The 17,937-nt window shown below is 37.2% G+C and overlaps 1 long non-coding RNA gene across 1 annotated transcript; it reads right to left on the reverse strand.

Moving 5' to 3' along the window:
- Nucleotides 1–814: 814 nt before the first annotated feature.
- On the reverse strand, nucleotides 815–16,348 carry LOC134136255 (uncharacterized). The gene is made up of 4 exons (XR_009957467.1): nucleotides 16,252–16,348; nucleotides 8,395–8,557; nucleotides 5,848–5,985; nucleotides 815–908 (listed from the first exon to the last, which is right to left on the reverse strand). It is a non-coding gene; the product is annotated as an uncharacterized LOC134136255 (long non-coding RNA).
- Between the last annotated feature and the right edge of the window lie 1,589 nt (nucleotides 16,349–17,937).

The following is a 17,937-nucleotide window of genomic DNA, read 5'->3' on the forward strand; positions in this document are numbered from 1 at the left end:
GTTGACTATTGCGTAAGAGAAGGAAACCTTGTCCCACTAAAGGACAAGTTCTGTTCTGTAAAGAAGAAGGAAAGGAGGAAGGGAAAAGATACCGCTACAGACCGGCGTGCTCCTAATGAAAATGAGGTAAACAGTACACATCACCCCCAAATCGCTTGCAGGTGTATATGAGCAATGCTAGTCTTTCTGGCCGAATTTTTGTATGCAAGGTCATCCTTCTGGTGCTACCTTAGAAACTGGCCTTATTCTATAGAGGACATTGAATGATAACACTGCACGTCAGCTGACTGCTGTGTCACAGAGCTGCTGCTTTCTACATTATCGCAACTGCCAGAGCTCTTAGTGCTGCAGTTTTCTAGTCGCAGTGCGGCAAAGCAGACGCAAAGAACCAGGCACAAAGCAGCATAGATTTTTTATTCTCATCTTTTCTATATGAGGGAAATTTTGCCGGTGTTAGCGTAGGAACAGACACACAGCCTGGATGTGTTGGCTTCAGCCTGGCAGCGTTTTCAGCTGAGCAGGGACTGCTCGGAGCTCTGTACCCAAATTGCCTCTGAGGAAGAACGGCTGGTTTCCCACTTTGGGTACTAAGAGGTTTTTTTTACGCCACGACGATAAACCCACAAGAATAGGACAAAGGAGATGGTACCTGCCACCGTGCATTTGACCGGGGCCTTTGCAGGCGCTCCACTGCTGAAGCTGGGTCAGCATCCCAGGGTCATACATACCGGTAATACAGATTGCCGCAATTTCCTACATCAGTTAGAGCAATGCTCAAACAAGAAACCAGACTCTCTGACCTAAATCAGTCCCAGTCCTTCTGGATACAGGGCAGCAGTCGACTAGCAATGACACAACCAGCCATCAAGTGGAGAGTCTCTGGGATTGCAATCTATATCAGTTGGAGCCTGTGAGAATGAAACACTTTCCGTTATCCTGTCGCTTCTCCTTCTTCTAATACTACAATTACTACAACAACAACAACAACAACTACTACTACTACTACTACTTTTTTTTTCTTGACTGCAAGAAGCTATGAATTGTGCTTGGTCTCTGAGTGTACATCTGTGTGGATTAGCCTGTCTATAATGCACTCCTTATCTGCTCTTGCTGGAAATCAGGGCACAAAGTCAGCCTGCTTTAACAGTTGTTTCTTTCTGCGTGATGCTATGCAACTAGGACGGGTTACACTGACAACAAAGGAACAAGCACAAAGCATCGCTATTTTCTGGACTGTTGTGGGAACATAGCTCTTCTTTGAGATGACGCCCTCTTCTCTTTTCTTTTCTGTTTTTTTTTTTATTCATCTTTTCGAAGAGACTAACAGACACCATCGTGGATGTGGTTTTTAATGATTTGGAAAAGACAGCCTGTGGAGACTGCAATTTGAGACAGCAACACATTTAGGTTATTGCCAATTTGAAATACTTGGTTTGTGAAGCACAGCCCTAAGGGACAAGCTCAGTAACTGAGAAAGAGATTGTAGATAAAGAAATAAAAATGACAAGCATAATGGAGGTTCTGCAAAAGAGACTGTCAGAGAATCAGTTCATGGATGGCAATTTCACCAGTCTGAATCTGAATAATTCATAGATTGAAATTACCCTGCTTTCACCTTTCCATTTAAACCGGCATGATCTGAATCTCTAATAAATTTTCAAGATAAAGTAAAATGCCAATCTGAAGAGCTTTTAAAACCAGATGCTACACCCTGAATCTTTCGATACCTTTCACAATTATCCTGTGAGAACCGCACTTCATCACGAAGCACCATTACCAGTGAAAATTACTGTGATTACAATAGCAACAATAGAATACCATCAAATGATCTCTAATTTGCCTAATTTACCAAGGCTGACTGTGTGCCGATTGTGTTTCACAACGTCTGGCATTGGATCAATATCACGGTGAAACAAATATGCCTCAGTACATGCTTCCTTTTGGTACCTTTACCTTTGACAGCACAGGAAAATCCACCTCCTGTTAAACATTTTTACAATCAGAGAATCTATGTGCCTGCTGTAGGATGTGATTGATTCGCCATGATTTTCTTTAGTTCCTGGGTATTGGATGTCATTACGGTACTAATTTGTTTATAACGTATACTCGTGCACAAAGACTGCAGCAAATGAGTAACAGCATAGAGAGATCTGCACTGCTACAGCAGTGGCAGCGCTCGCACAGAGGAAGCCGGTACGAGTCCTGCGCCCCACGTGAATAATTTCTCGGGTTTGAGGTAGAAATGCTTTCTAGCACCGCTGGTCTTGGTTGTACTACACGGCAAAGGTACGCAACAGCCACGGTCAAGAAAAACGGGGATGTGTGACACTAACAAGATTTTTCCCTTGTTCAGCAATTAAATATGTGATTGTGAGAGACAGGATGTGACTCTCTGTGTCAGTGTGTGTATATGTGTATATATACCTATATGTATACATGCATACACCTATGCAAATGTAAAGATACGATGCTTTGTGAATGTGTGCTGATCTTTGAAAGTAACAACTTTTTCTGACAAGCCAGGCACGGTGCTTTGCCACAATCTGCTCGTTTGTAACAAATCTCTGCTTCGGAGGTGTAAATTCTCTATAGGATGACGCCGGACTTCTGGAGCAGTAAGTAGCATTTATGAAATATGTTGGTGTCGATAGCTAGGCTACAGAACGGCATTTTAAGCATAGTTTGAGCCCTTCTATCATAATCACAATGGGGAGAAGTGAGAAATATGTACAGAAGGCTAGAAACAGGCATTCTTCACGGAGACAACTGTATCTGCTGCCTATATGTGTAGGAGTTGTACACTTCAATTTTGTTCTTCATTTTATAACCAGATCTGCTCTGCTTTCAGGGAATATTTGCTAAGGAAGGAAGGTAAGCAGTATTTCTTCTTATTGATATGATTGTTTTCTTTCTTTGGGGGAAAATGCAGGTTTATATCATGACACTTTATTTAATACAGTTTGAAGGTTTATATCATGTCACTTTAATACAGTTTGATCTCAGAACATTTAATTAGGTGGCTTAGCATTTGTTCATGCTAAAGCTAGATAAGAAAGTATATTTAAAAAATGGCTTGCTTTACTCAAAATACACTTGTAGAATTGCTGCGCAAACAGAATTAAAGATTGGTTTTGTATTCAGCTTTGACTCTTTAATATCATTAAATAAGAGCCTACTGTATCTTGAAACCTTTAGATTTTGGCTAATTTGTCTTCTTAAAACATGATTTATTGGATTTCTAAATTTCCTGGATTTGAGTGGAGACTGTTGTCATACTAAAGGTGGAAGAAGCAGAAGGTTTTACAGCTTGAGCTGTGATAACAAAGGAATTTGAAAGAGGCACAAAGTATGGTGACAAAAAAATCTTAAATTTTAAAATATCTGTAATTTTGATTTAATAAATTGCTTTCCTTAGAAAACATACCCTCAAGTTACTGCACTATCTGTAGTAATTAGTCCATTCAGTGCTAAATTTATTTCATGTACTTCATTTTTACTTGGTATTCAAAGGTTAACAAAGAAAAACCTTTCTACAGAGCAAAGACTGAAGCTGCTGAAAGTGCAAAACCTTCACTGTAGTACATTGGTAACAAAAGATTCAACCCAAACTTTTCTGAAGATTTTCTGAAGACTGTTTTGGTTTGATTGCTTTAAGATGAGTATTTTATGTTTCTGTATGCATAAATACAGCATATACTGATAAAACTATTATATTGTAAGGGTCATGCAAACAGGAACTAGAGTGCTTTCAAAAATACAATACTTGTTAGCATTTATATTATTATTATTACTACTATAATCTTCTAGTATGATATTCTGCTTTGAAATCATGGTCTGTTAACCATTTTGATTCTATAGAGCGTTTGCATTCAGGTTTTTTAATCAGTCCTATCTGTAGTGATAGTCAGTAGCGAGTCATGGGATGCTAGATAACAAACTGCACAGCAGTACCCCTGCAGAGCTGAAATGCTCTTCCCGTTGGCATCTTAGGGCCTGAACCAAATCCTCCTGCGACTTTGGAGTCTTCCAATTTACTTCCAATTTACTTTATGTTTGAATTACTGAATTCTTATTATGTCACTGGCTTTCTTCCACTGCTCCATACTGGCCTCACACTTCAAAATACGCAGTGTTGGTCAGGCCTAACATTGTTTCTCTATTTAAGTTACCCCAGTGGTTGCCAGAGGATGTTATGAGAGTGCCCGCAGGAGGTGAGGTTATCTGTGGGACTCGCTCTATTATAAAAAGTACTCTGGAAAAGTTTGCAAACCACAGAAAGTAAACTCTGCGTTTTGGGTTGGGGTGCGTTTCCAAGATGGTGGGACTGCGGCTATATCGCTCAAGCGCACAGTGGAAAAGCATTAACACATTTTCAAACACAGGGTCATGGAGTGAATATTACTGTTATTATTTCATGAAGAACACCAAAACATAGTCAGCTGTGGCACAAATGTTTTTCCTGATATGGTTGTAGCTAATCAAGTATACAGTTACAGCTGAAGAATTCTAGCTGCATAATTGCATGGGTCGAAATAAACGGCAGACTGTACAATATTCTACTTTTAATGTGAAGCCACTAATTTTAGCAATGACGATTTCACAGTCAATCTACATTGTATTCCAGGATGCATCAGTATTTGCTTTTGTACTTACTTTTGTTGTATTATACTTGTACATAAATGAATCTGCAGTGGCAAAATAAGGGTGAAAATTGTTCTTCACATGAGGTCCCAATTAAACGGAATTATTCACTGGAGTAAAATTCCCTATATGTGTTCGGGTGAATTGACCATGATTCAACTGCACATGTGAAAAATGCATTGGAGCCCGTTCTACTACCAGGGAAGTTAATGGCAAAACTCTCAGTGACATCCACAGAAAAAATGTATTGATTCATTTGCTTCCATTACAGACATTTTGTGAAAGTTGTTCTTCCTTTTCCTTGACTGTAAGAGTCAGTATAGCCGACATAATGTTAAATAGAAGATGTTTTCTGTTCACCAGGACACACGACCTGAGTCCTTACATTTAGTAAGCTCAAGTAATTCAAGATAGGTCTACTAGCAAATTAAAGGGAACTTCCTGATTATAGTTTTTCCTGATAGTACTTAAATGTGCTCCCTAGCTTGTAAATTCTGCATTCTTGTTAACTAACTACTGTAAAATACCTAAGTTCTAATTTGTAATGGTCATCCCTATTTTGACAAGAGCCCTGAGAACAGAGGGTTGTGTGTGTGTGCGTGTGTGTTTAACTTTACAGTTACTTTGAATTACTTGTAACTGCCTACAGGAATATGATCTTAAGAGATCATATGTAGAATGTAGACATGTAGAAAATGAATGTAGAATGTAGAAAAATACATTACTGATAAGTATTTACACACTATCCCTAGATTCCTCTGCAGTTTGGTGGATATGAAACTCATTCCATTATTCCCAGAAGAAAAAGTTTAGGACTAACATAAGACTGACATAACTTAAAATTATAACAACAGCGTTCTCAAACAAACCAGTTCAATGACGAAAATTCACAGTTAAACAGGAAAAAAAAAAAAAAAAGAAAGAAATGAGGTTCACAAATACAAACAAAATACCTAAGCAGCTTACCCTTTTTTTGATGCCATGTGATAGCCACAGGACGTGATAGAGGAAAACAACTTTTTCATTTCCATTTATATTATACAGATACTTCAAAAGGCACCTTTAGCTTCAGAGTGTTTGCAATATATTTTACAGTATCACTTCAGTTTGTTTAAGGACTATGTACATTCACTTGCTCTGTGGCTTTTATCCGCATAATCTATGGTGTAACCAAAAGTTCTGAAACTTTATTTTTTTTTCCTTTACCTGTATTCCTCTTCCTGTTTGGGGGGTTATGGTGAGGTAATAGAAGGCAAATGCTGTTTGGTGTGTTCAGTCGTGAATAATCAAGAATTATTCAGTTCCTCAAATCAAGTTCTTCAATGTTTGATTTCTTGTAGACCACTGTCCAAAAGAGAAGAAAAATCCCAGTCAGATATTATTTCAATACTGCCTTAAATATATCAGTGTGACAACAGCAGCACAACATGCTTTACCTAATTTATAATAGTCTCAAAACTTAAAAAAAATTACAAAGCTGAGTGGTATTTTAACAGACCAAGGAAAGAATTATTATCCTAGCAAGACTTCATAAAAGTTTTTCAAAAGTGGAATGATGTTTTTCAGACACTGCACTTGAATAATTCATATTCTTTACAAAAATAGAAGCAAAGAACCTGCTTGCATTATTTACAAAAATACTCAGATTACAGTAGCTGTATTCACAGGAGAAGAAATGATTCCTGAGAAGTTTTATGGCATCAACTTTAAACACAGGCTGTAAATCAACAAGTCCTGGAGGGTGTAGTTCCTGACCATTGACACATTCCCTAAATTCTTCATGACATCAGCTCTTGTGTTGAATCAATGATACATATGTATTGCAGATAACAGGTAAATTACTCCTCCAGGAAGAAATACCGCATTTTATTTTAATACTAAGTTAATACTAGATACTTAATACTTAAATAAATACTTAATAATACTTAAATAATACTTAAATAAATACTTAATACTATCAACCGTTTGTCAGCTACATCAAGAGTTTGAGTTTGATTCATTAATAGAATGACCTACAGTAACCACTCACGATGTTTCAGTAATCAGCAAATTAAAGCGTATTTACAAAAATTCACTTCCCTTTTTATTCGAATGCATCTGTAGCTAGACGTACAAAGCCCAAATACACACAACGAACACATTTAGCATTTACGGAAAACGCAAAATCGGGGAATGCAAAAAAGGAAAATTGAAATTTGCAATTTGAAAGCCTGCAGGGTTGTTCGCTTGCTCCTCCGACCTGCAGGTAGCAAGCGGCAGGAACACGGGGGATTCAGAGCGGGAAGGGGCCGGGTGCCGGGAAGCAGCGGGGCAGCTAGGGAGCGGGCAGGACACGGGCTACCGCCTGCTTCCCACATGCTCCCGCCGCCTACGCTGATCTAGTACTTGAGAAAAGGATACTTATTAATGAACCAAACAAGACTGGGAACATTTTTAGTTTTGTGTCATATTTATACCATGTATGCGTTCTGTGTATCGGAACTCTGATTCACCCAGAAAAATTTAACTTAGCAATCAACATGAGTCTGGGGAAAAACAGTTTCTATAACCCAATCTGTTACAATAATGTTTGCTCACATTATGTGATACGTGTACACATCGCAGCATTACTCTTCAGAACCAACTTAAAGGTATTTTTTGCATGTAAAAGTAGCTACATATGCCACTGCACCTGTAATATGTGTAAGTTGACCATAAACTTCATGTGAGCATAAACAACTATATTTCATTTAAATTGGTGGACCAAATAGTTATTCTTGCCTTTGAATGATATTGCATGACCTGTATTATTTATTGAGCCAGCATGCATTATTGTAATTCTCTTTCTGAAAAGGAATTACTTCCTTAAAAAGTCCTGTCTGTATTGAACTTGTCATTTATCTTTGTGTGAGGGACAGTCTCCGTCTTTGGCAAGCTGCAAGGCCTGGTCTGGGTAAGAATTGCTCACCATTTCAACTTTTTGTGTAGCACTCTGTGTTTGCTTCATTAGATTTAGGGGCTGGAGTGCACGCTTTCCTCTGCCCCAGAACGTGATCTAGGCAAATCGCTTAAAGCAGACTTCTAAATGCCGTCTGCTTTCATGGCACGTCTCTCGGGCAGAAAGCCTCCCTCTTCCTTCCCCAGCGCTACTAACTACGCCAAGAAGCACAGGCATGAGAACATTTCACTTGTTTTTTGCCATAGGAAAGGTCAAGGCCTTAGAAACGATGGAATAACAATGACAACAACAGCAACAACCGGGAAAAAATCAGCCTCATGCAAATGCCCGCATGGGAAACTCCAGCCGACCAGATAGAGCCTGGCAGGATTGGAAGCAGCAGAAAACAGGGTCCTGTAAATGACAAGCACTGAGAAACTTTAAACCAGAGTTACCTGCATATAATGCCTATGCCTATGACACATACAGATTTGTATGTGTATACCTGCATATAAATGGGAAAAGAGTGATTTTATGTGCATCTTTTCTGTAGGGCATTATGAACATATTAATTCTGTGTTTGGGGAATGCGGGGGTTATGTTGGAGAATATAATCCATGGGAATTTTGATCAGCATCCAATATACATAGGTTATAAAACTGATTACTCCAAAGAATTTTCAGCTTCAGTGGTACCGCGGGGATGACGGAAGCAAAAAATAAAATATACTTGTCGGGGTATCATAAATGTGTGAAAAAGACTAGATGTACATCCCTGTACATCTATAAAACATTGTAATGTCAGCATCGCTTGGTACGGGAAAATTGCCATCCTACCTCCTGTCTTGGTTTTGGAGAAGGCCTTTCATCTTCCACCAGAGTGGTGACCCAGGGACTCTAGGCAGGCATATATACACCACTGAACGGACAGTTTAGCTAATTTGTAGATAAGTGGGTATTCCAGGTTCTTCAGCAATTTCTTCACATTCATAGCAATAGTCTGGAAAATATTCCCATTATTATTTATTTAGTCACAACACTTATCAAGAAACACCTGTCATTTTGAAAGGCATTGTATGAAGGGAAAAGAAAGATCTACAGTTTGGAGCTGATTTGTATCTACCTGAGGAATAGTCATGAACCATTTGAGAGAGCAAGGTACCATTTTGAGACATTCAGAGATCACTTTAAGAAAATGCAGATGAAATGAAATGAAATTATAAACTACATGCAGAAAGATTCATATTATATATGCAACCCAGTTTTTGAATGACCTCGTTACAATTCTCATCTATTTTTATAAAAAAAAATGCAGATGTAGTTAAAGTGATGAATTGATGATAGCATTTAAAAAAATGCAAAGCTAATAAAGTGTGAATTTCCCACCCTCCCAGAATACAAATTGTGGTTTCAGGTCAAACTCTTATTAGCTGCTACAAAAACTACAGACTTTAAAAAAAATCACTCTTTGAGCATTCTGCTACATGTATATCTATTAGACTGTAATTTAATTTGCGTATAAGTCATGAACAGAATCCCATCTGCCAGTGTTAGTTCTTAAAGTTCTTGCATGGGCTATACAAATTTAAGTGCTTTTCAGGCCCAGGTTGAAGTGACACCTACAAATGAGGTAGCCAAAATTCTGTATATTTACTAGCTGTCAGTTGACTATAATGTAAACATATCTTTCACATTCGTGTAATAATCTATCATCTAGACAGAGATGTTTATAGATGTTAATTTAAAGAATTCACAGTAAATTACTCATTTTCATTACCTGCAGAAAGAACACTGCACTTTTTAACAGCTTTTCAAAGGACAGACCTTCCAATAGGAATTTTAGAAAATCAATTAGTATATCCTAAAATATCATAACCAGAGAGACTTGTTGGCTTAGACAAACATACAAGTTACACCATGAGAATTTGTGGCTATTCCTATTACATTTATTTGGTGTTTTAAGTTACTGTAACTGTAATCATAAAGGGATTTCTTTCCAGACACGATTATGAACTCCATGAGGGTCATGAGCTCATCTAAATTCCTTCATAATCCAGTGTTCAGTCAATATTGGCATGTCTGCATTAGAAAATTGTTTAAAGGAGTGAGCTGAAACTAAAGTTAGATGAAGAAACATGGAATTTTTTGCATAATTAGGAATGTAATTTTCATTGATGATGGACATCTAGCTAGGCATTTTAGAGTGCCTGTCACTCAGTGTCTAAATAATATGTATTTACTGTTTTTACCCATCTCTATAGATGGATCATGGCTCATATCTGAGTGGCAACCTTAAACACAAAGAATTTGAAGTTGTTATATTAACTCTTTGAACTCGTTTTATTCTTAAAAGCATATTGAGGCCTTCAGGCCTGTAGTTGCAGTTAGCCGCTAGTTGTAAAAACTATTGATTCAGCTGTTAACTATAGCAAGTAACTATGGGTAAGAAGGGGTTAAAAAGGAAGACAAGAAAAAGTACTTTCATACAACGCTCAATTACAGTGAATAGAAAATTGAGTTTCATACTTTCAGTTATTCTGCATCATTTTTTACTGCATCTTTGCATAGTTTGGCTTTGGTCAACAGTAAAAATGAAAATATGGAAATTGCTATTATTGCTTTATTTCAAACAGCTCATACTGAAATCTACTCTATAGCTCTCAGTAAAGCCTATTCTTTTCTAAATACATACTTTTGCCCTTGACTTCTGAAGAAAAAATACACTCAAATCTTCTTTGGCATAGAAGCAGGCCATTTCAACAGATAGATACGCAACGATAAACCATTACAGAAAATGTTCTGAAAGAACTTGTATCATTAATCAAATTCTCATTAAAAATGATTGTGTGTATATGCATGCACATATTTTTTTTACTTGTATATCTATATTTCTCTAATTTGATTCCGTGACCATTAGGATTGTTACTGTTTTTTCAACAAATAAAGTGAGGCTTCTTATAGCTGTCCCACATAGCTGTGCTTCTCCTCACTTAGCAAGGTCAGCAGTCTGTACATGCACTTTTCCTCTAACTTGTGCAGCCAAATTCCTCCAGTATCTCAAGTACACTTACCAATGTGCATTTGGACATATTATCAGAGTATATTTTGACATATTTTCATAATATTTGATGAGCAAGTATCAACTGTAAGCTAATAGTTATGCATACTGAAGTTGATAATACAGTTTTTGTTAACAATTATTCTGTGCAGTTTCTTCCATAATAAATATTTTGTAAGTGGATTTACAAAAATCATATGAATCATAACTAATTTGCGATGAAAATACACTTATATGCATACATGCACACATACACTTGCAAATAAGAATAGTTACTATGACTTTAAAATAGGCATGTGTAGTCATTTACTTTTGTTTTCAAAAGGGTTTTGTCACTTGTTTGTATTTTGATACTGATACAGAAACACCTTTATTTTGCTTTTGCAATGTTTTATTTTTCTTTCTGCTCCTTTACTTTGCTGATGAGAGAATATAGCCTAGTTTTTAAGCAACTGAAATTCCTCAGATGGCATAGTGATATAGCCCAGTTTTGAATTTCAAGGGCCACTTCAGTGCTGGGTGAACCATATTTATCAGCTGTTAATAGTGAGACTATTAATTATGGGCATCAGAGGTTGCACAAGAAAACCTTAAGCACTGCTTTAATGTTAGGTCTCTAGGCTAAACCCATAACTGCAATGTCAGCAAATTCTTTCTGTGTTTGTGGAAATAGTTTCTCAACATTTTTCCTTATTTTTTTTGGACACTCTTCATGAATTTTCAGTTATTTTTCTAACTCAAATATTGTTTTATACTTGCTTCTTTCTTTCTGATATTCAGATTCCCTCTTTCCATACTGACCATGATAGTGTTCCTTTTCCCTTGTACTATTTCAGACTAGTAGCAAATTCTCATATGAAGAACTAAATAGCCAAATTCGCCCTGATATAGGTATAAATAAATAGGCAGGCATTATTTTCCAGCTGTTTCCCACTGCTGTCCACACACGCTGATGAAACAGTTTTCTAGAACTTAAGAGACTTAAAGAAGAAGGTGAGGCAAAATAAAAATAGTAGAAAGGTACACTATAAGGAAGCAAGGAAATTAGCACATGACAAATTGCTTCCTTCCATTAAAAGGAATTACCTTCTAACCACTGAAGAACAATGTGATACCTATTTATCAAGTTTAATTATTTTCTTGTTGCAAGGCACACACTTAATTATAGAGATCATCTACATATGGATGGCATTTGCCTGAGTAGTATTTCTAACACGGTATGCATAAATATGATTTAATTTCATTTTTTTTTACCTCTGCTTTCAGAAAATAGCAAATCATGACATTGTAAATTATCTCCTGGATCATCAAAATGCATGTTTTTTTCTTTTACAGGCAACTATGCCTGTAGCATTTTCCACTTAACAGTCATCATTATTAAATAGCTTAAGCTGTTGCTTTTTCGTCCCCACTATTTGTATTAGAAAACTGCTCTAGAACCTCACAGCCTTCCTGGCCAGAAACCTTCTCATTTCCAGCTTAAAATTTATTCATGGACAAATTTTACCCATTTGTTCTTGCGCCAACATTGTCCGTTAGAGTAAACAGCTCCTTTTCCTGCCTACTGTTTACCACCCCATTGTGTTTTCAGACAAGAATTGTTTCCTGTATCAGCTTTTGTTTCTGCTAGACTAAACAAGTAAAAATGTTGCAGCCTTGCACTTCAAATGACTTCTCTGCGATGAGCTCAGCAGCTCTTCTCCTCACCTGTTTCATCTTGCATGAACGCGACGAAGAAAAGCCTCTGTGAGATCTCTCCGGTGCCTTAAACAGCAACACGGGTAGTTTCCTGCTGTCTGTTAGAAACACCTTAACTGGGTCATCCTTGGATTGTAGGGGTGGTTTTCATCATTGTATCCCACTGGCAACTTAATAATTGCGCAGTCGGCTAATATTTATACCTAGGTCCCTCTCCTCTGTTGTTTGCAGCTGATAAGCTCCTCGTTTATAGCGGATTTTGATTAGTCCCTGAGTGCATGATGTCTCTCCACTGCCAACATGACATGTTTAGGAGATAGCTTAATAGTGTGCTTTTAATGTGCTTTTTCCAACTGTAGCACATGTTTTGGGTAAGGCAATGCCAAAGACAATAGCAAAATAAAAAAAAAAAGAACAGTGTTGGGAGACAAAGGGAGATACTTAGCATATTAAAAGCACTGGGCATTATTTATTAAGGAATAAGAATTTTCCAAAAATGTTTTAGTGTAATATGATGGGACATAATACTTTAAGTGTGGTATGGTGTGCACAGGACCTTAGGAATTTTTCTTTTTGGCTTATGTACTCGTGGCTGCTTGAATATGGCATTTTAGTTCGCTTGGGGGAAAATTTTCTTGGCTGCGTTTGAGCAGGAGCTCCCAAATCCACCTACAAAATCTTTCAAAGCATGAAAGGAGTGTGGGGAAATGTGCAGCCCATCACTCCCTCTTCCCCAGAAAAGCTGGGGAAATGGCTTCAGGACTGCACATGCTGCCCAAGGAGCTGAATGTTTTTTTCCGGTGTATATCTGAAGCTTGGGACATAGCTGCAGCCACTGCTTCTCCTACTTCAATGCAAAAGAAAATGATGATGATACCTAAAGTAAATTAATTTTGGAAATCTCTGTATTAGACTGCTGCGTAACAGCAGTATTGGTCACAGGTAATCTCCCAGAAATCATCCCACTGCAGAGCTGTCTTTTTAGTTGTTTTTACTAATTTTTAAAGTTGACATAACAATTAAAGGCTTGAGAATTTTATCAAGAATATATTTTTAAAGTAGTATTGGATATCTTCTTTATATAACTGTTCCAAGGTAACCAGGCTTATCACATCAGCGCTTCTAGAGTTGTTTATAATAATAATAATAATAATAATAATAATAATAATAATAATAAAAGAACTTTTGATATTACCTGGTTGTAAAGATTCCTTCTTAAGGGCAATACATTTTAAAATAAGGAATACATACCTGTTAAGTTTTAAAAGACATTGAGACGTTCAGAAGCATCTTAACAAATTTGAATTGCAAGTTAACAAGGAATTTGGAAACTTTAAATCCTTAAGAAAAACGTTAGGATTTACGTTTCCTGATTTTGTCAGTGATGCCAGAAATTTATAAAATGCTTTTGGTTGCATAATTATAGAGAGCAGAAGGCTTCTGCATTGTAAAACTTACTAGCTGGAGCTTCACCATTCTTCAGAAAGATGAACTAGTTTTTTGAGGGGTATTTTGGAGGGAGAAAGATTAATCTTTTAAAATTCATGATAGAATTTGCTTGAGTGGTTTTTTTTGGGGGGGAGGGAGATCAGAGTTACTTACTTTGTATAAAAGATGAATGCTTGGATTAGAAAATTTATTCCAAAAAAGTGTCATCTGTAAGGGTCTACAGCTTTATAGAATTCTTGAAAAATATGTCTATTTGTCAGTTTTAACTTTGATGGCAATCTGCTTATATTCAAGATTTATTAAGTTATTAAAAGGTAGTTTTACTTAGTGTGTCCTCCTTGACTGTTGCTGTAATACCTTCTTTGATGCTGACGTGGTTAAAATGAGCATATTAACTTTTAGATGCTTTATTAATAATGATTTAATTTATTATATTCTGTTTAGGGAGTCCCTGTGGATTTGATAACTCGGGTGTAACGACTAGTGTACTAAGCAGGTAAGCTGGCACATTTTCCAGTGTTAACATAATGACTTTCATCAGAGGAAGAAGCCTTGGCATTTTTTATTTTTTTAAGCTGAGTTTGGAAGGCTTTGATTTTTCCAAATAATCCTGAGATCTCTGACTTAAATAAATGCTACGTATGCAAATAGTGGCTTAGAAAAGTAAAGGAGTTGATATTCCTGTCAGAAGAGATTATTGCCCTTGACCATAATTCAATTCCTTTTGAGAAATATTTGAGACAAGTTCAGACACAGGAAACCTGCAGGCCTTCACTCCAGCAGGGTGAAACCAACTGATCAGCCTGAGTTGACAAGATTGATTTTAAAGCAATTCTTTCTCCTCTTTCTGTTTTGCTGGTTGTAGTTAGTAGCAGTATCTGTCAAACTGCGACAAAGCCTTGTCATTAGTCTCATTAGTCTCCTCTCTTTGGACATTGATAGACTTGCTGTCTTGCTAAAGGAACTGGATTTGCAAAGAACCTTACAAAGAGAAACATGTCGCAGAAATTAAAACATACAGTTGATGGTAATACTGTACTACTGATTTTAATCTGATAGAAGTGTTGGGCTAATTAAGAAGGCATTAAGCTACCCCAGACAGATATCAGTCGCATTGCTTAATATACTGGTGGAGGATACACAGACCCATAGGGCTGATGAAAGCTTTGCAAGAACATACAGAAAATAAAACAAAATAGCTGCATGCAAGGATGGTAGGTAAATCATGGTATGTACACTAGGTACATTCAATGTAAATCATAAATACAGTATTCTTGTTTGACAAGATGTTCTTTCAAATAGTATAATTTAGTTATTTATACAATTTCTATAGAGAAAACATCTGTTAAACTATTTAAAATAGCTTGAGGAGCTTCAGAGAGGAGCAGAAAGTCACCTTCAACAGTATTTATACAGGAAATTCTTGCATTATTCTCTTAATGCATATTTTTTCATCTTATGCTGTACATTCTGGTGCCATTTTAAAATAAAAATAAATAAACATTTCCCAAGGTAAGAAAATTTATGTATCATCTATGAGATTCTTGCCTCCTTGTTAGCAAGGTAATCTAAAATAAAAATCAACTTAGCGTCTACATGATAAAAATCAGTTTAACATTTATATGAAGAAGTATCCAGAAAATATTTTTCAGGTAAAATGGAGAGAGATCTTTTCAGATATTTTCTCTCTGTCTATTGTGTCGTGTTCCTTTCCTTTAGATTTCCTGAAGCTTTGACTCAAGGTGAAACAGATCTGTTGTTGCATTAAATAAGGTTTATTAGTATGGGAATAGGCAGAAAGTCTTTGGCCTTCTCCACATTTAGGTACTATTTCCATTCCTTTACATGCTCAAGTTATATAAATCCTTTAGAATGCCTAATTAAATATCTCCATTGCCTAACATCAGGGAGATTAACCTGTTTTAAAAAGTGTTAAAGGGTTTTTTTTTTTAGGCAAAAGGGTGAAGGGTGATGGCAGAAGGTATAATAAAGCACGGAAGAGAAAAGAAATACACATTGCACAGTATGCACAAGAGAAGAGTATTCACCGCTGCAGTGGGGCAGCTCTTTGGGTCCCCCAGGTACGTTCCATGTAGGACAGCTGCAAGCGGTGGAGCTGAAGGGGAGGTGAGGGCGTACGTGCCGCGCACAGGAGCTCGGTGCGGGTTACTCCCTTTCAGGTGTGTGGTCTAAGCTTCGGGTGATGGGAGCGGTTCCATGGGTTTTGAAGTTTTTCTTCTTTTTTTCATCTTCCTTCCAGCATATCGCTCTGCTTTCTCATGAATGGTGTCTTTAGTAGAGCAGCAAGCAGATGTCTCAGCAGGACTGTTTCCATTTTGCCCCCATGAGATACCCTGGGTCACCAGGCTGTCTTCTGCATTACATGTTTTCCCCTCTGTTTGAGCTTCAGATGAACACATTGGCCCACTGCATTTGATTTCATTTCAAAAAGCATTATCAAAAACAAGACAGAAGGAAAAAAAACCTACCTTATACATCACTCCTAAGTTCACCTCCAGATTGGAAGCTGACGTTTCTTTTTTTGCAGTCTTGCCAGTTTATTTCCAGCTTTGTTGAGTCTTTGCAGGCTTTGTCTCTCTTCTAGAGTTCTGGAAAGTGGATTAGGATAAACAGGAATAGGCTCTTAGAGGCTTTCTCTGTGAGTATCCAGGTTGAAAGTTCCTTTAACAAATTTAATTGGTTTAACTAAGAGAAAAGAATCTTCCAAACCATTCTGCCTTTCATGGTAGCACAAAAAAAACCCAGGTGCTCAAACAAAAGGAAAATAACAAAAACATTATTACTTAAATGCATATAATGTTCATAGAAAAGGTTCTGTGTAAATAACATGTTTAAGTACTATATACATGAACACTGAACACATATTCCCTTAAAATCATCCAGTAAGGAAATAAAATAACCATTTGCATTTTACTCTTGCACATAGATTTATTAAAATAATATGTGTATCTTTTTCTATGCTGAGCCATTGCTTTGCCTCTGCCCCAGCCTGTTCAAGGTGTATGAATATTGACTGTTTAATGTATGCCCTGTGGTGCATTATTGCTTACTTAAAGCATAATACTGCTTGACCTTGTTTTTTCTGTTAATTATATTTTTCCCTTGTTTGAAAGTAAGTTTACTCATTCTGATTCATGCCAAACCACATAATCTGGAAAGGAATACTGTGGCTCTACTTGGAAAGTACTAATTGGGCTTCAGCCATCACTGGGAAAGTTGTATAGTCTTTTATTATTTTAACTGGCCAAATGCCCTTTGTTCCCACATTAACAGCCTCCCTCTGGTGCCTGTAACTTTGATATTATTTTCACTTTTATGCTAAATTTCACCAGATGAAAGACACAAACCCTCCAATTCTGAAATAAAAAAATAGCATGTTTTGTTAATCCTGTATTTCAGAGGGAAAGCCTGTGAAAATGATAACCCATGTCTGCTGGCTAAAGTTTTGTTCAGTAAACCCGTTTTGCCAGCTGTTCTCATTGGCAAGAGGAAACATAATATTTTGGTATCTTTAATTTCTCCATTTCAGGGCAGAAGTTTTGCTTGTGTCATCATTTCAATCATGCATGTTAACAACAGTCTGGCAAACAATACAGCACTTTATAAAGACCTGGGTTTGGACGCTAACACTGTGATGTTGCAATAAAGCTGTTCTAGAATATTAAACACAAGTTACCAACTACGAAATACTGCAGGTGCTCTGGATTATGCTGCTGGGGAACTGCTCTGGAAGCTCTAAAGAAGACAGTAAAGCAACATATAGGGGCATTTTAGTCTGATGCCCCTGGGATCCCAAGATCCTCAATAACAACTCAAAAGATTGAGTTCTCAGTCTCATGTGCCTTTTGGTTGCATCTGCTGAGGCAGGCTGGAAAGGATCAGCAAACAGCCGCTCAGGCCCAGTCCTTAGAGCAAGAGGAGGGATGGCCTGTGGCTGCTAACTGGCATCTCTAAGAGATGACACGCAGCAGGTAAGCTGAAGTCTGAGTGGTTTCAGGGGTACTAGATTCCACACCTTGGCAGAGAATTATTTCTACACGTATTCCAGGAGAAACCAGCACTAAAGTCTTGTAAGGAAAAAAATCTTGAGTCTGCAAAAATTTCGTTGACCTCTTGAAGGTTTCAAGGATTGCTTAAAATTCTTAAAGAGCAGG

Source organism: Rhea pennata, chromosome 2 (genome assembly GCF_028389875.1).
Source record: "Rhea pennata isolate bPtePen1 chromosome 2, bPtePen1.pri, whole genome shotgun sequence".
NCBI lineage: Eukaryota > Metazoa > Chordata > Aves > Rheiformes > Rheidae > Rhea > Rhea pennata.